The following is a 1,736-nucleotide window of genomic DNA, read 5'->3' as shown; positions in this document are numbered from 1 at the left end:
GATGGCCAACTGCTGGGCTTGGATGTTTCTCAAGAGACCCATAGGTGAACCAAGTCTGGTTGTGGCTAATGCCAGGCTTAAGGCTGCTCAGAAAGAGGTATAGGACATGCCAAAGCCAGATGGTACTTGTTTGGATTTTGTAAAGTTTTGAGAGATTTTTTTAAAATTTTAGATATTTGAAATATAACTTTAACATGATTCTAAACAAAAAAGAGTGGGAATGAGAGTAAAATTGTAATTGTGCCACTAAATATTGTGATGTGACTGTAGTAGTCTTATATTTGAAACTCAATAAGGAAACAACTGTCTTCCAAAACAGCTAAATATGCAGGTTCAAAAAATGAAGGTATTTTAACTGCCACATTCACTCTGAAGCCCATTCATCTCCTTCAGCATCCCAAAGATTAAACATATGTTCTGCTTAGCTATGTAATAAAGTGGCAAACACTCTGCACCACTGACATCACAGGACAGTTGCCTATAAAACAAGACTTTTGACACTGGGCTCCAGCTTCACTTTCTCACAGGTTGTCATTGTCATTTGGGAGAGATGTCTGAGCAACTTCTAGGTCATGCTCATACTGTTCTCCTAAAGCTGGGTCCGTGACAACCGCTGGTGTAGCAAAAGCAGGCATGACAACAAATTCCAACTTAGGGTCTCTAATTAGTTTTCTAGCAAGCCAGAAGGGTTTTTCAAAGCTTGAGTTATTTTTGGCAGAAATATTATAGTACTGAAGATTCTTCTTTCAGTGGAAAACAATTGATTTTGCCTTAACTTTCCTGTCCTTAATCACACAATATGATGGGGATGTTTTCACATACTTATACCAGATCTCTATGCCAGTCAGGCACATTCTTGTAAGTAACTCTTGATGTTACATCAATCACTATAATGGCATATTCAAATTGGATGTAATAGCCATGTCTCAGTCCACCAAATTTCTCTTGACCACCTGTATCCCATATGTTGAATTTAATAGGTCTTCTGTTGGTATGGAACACAAGAGGATGGACCTCAACACCTAGGGTAGCTACATACTTCTTAAATTCACCAGTTAGATGATGTTTCATAGTGTAGATTTTTCTAGTCCCACCATCACCAACCAAGGCAAGTTTGTAATGAACTTGAGGTTCTCCTTGGGCAGTCATTGTGATGTTACTTCCAGAAGTATCTCTGGGCCAGTCTGAGCTGATAGATTTTAGAAAAGTCTGGAGCATGAGCCAGGACAGGCTGTTGTATGGAAAAACCACAGGAAGCAGTAAGGGTGTGCCCAAATTTGGGTGGGGTGGGGTCACCAGGAATCACCCAGAGTGAGGTGAATAAAGGATGTTAGCCAAGTTGATAGAGACTCAGATATGGCGCTGCCTGCATCTAAACACTGGGAGAGGGGAGAGCTCAACAACAAAAAAAAACAAAGTCTTCTGCCAGCTCCTCTGTCTGGGAACAAGCTGCCCCTCCAGTGCTTGCCCTAAAGCTAGACAACTCAGTTTCTCCCTATACATCCCTGGTGCCTTTTGAGCTGCTGCCCCAGTACTGGAGCTCAGAGAAAATGAGTCCATCAGCGAGTAAATCCATGCACGGGCCCTTTAAGAGGAGATCCTGGGCGTGCATCCAACTTTGTCTCACTCAGCCACAATCTCCACTGGCTTTCATGGCCAGAAGTTATGGGGACTTCTTTTCCCAGCACTGGAACCCTGGGCTGGGGAGCCTGGTGTAGGGCTGGGACTCCTCACTC

The 1,736-nt window shown here is 42.9% G+C and overlaps 1 pseudogene; it reads right to left on the bottom strand.

Moving 5' to 3' along the window:
• Positions 1-521: 521 nt before the first annotated feature.
• On the bottom strand, positions 522-1,149 carry LOC117011844 (GTP-binding nuclear protein Ran-like; annotated as a pseudogene).
• Between the last annotated feature and the right edge of the window lie 587 nt (positions 1,150-1,736).

Source organism: Rhinolophus ferrumequinum, chromosome 19 (assembly GCF_004115265.2).
Source record: "Rhinolophus ferrumequinum isolate MPI-CBG mRhiFer1 chromosome 19, mRhiFer1_v1.p, whole genome shotgun sequence".
Lineage (NCBI taxonomy): Eukaryota > Metazoa > Chordata > Mammalia > Chiroptera > Rhinolophidae > Rhinolophus > Rhinolophus ferrumequinum.
The sequence above is the reverse complement of the archived record's forward strand: the minus strand, read 5'-3'. Positions and strand labels throughout refer to the sequence as shown.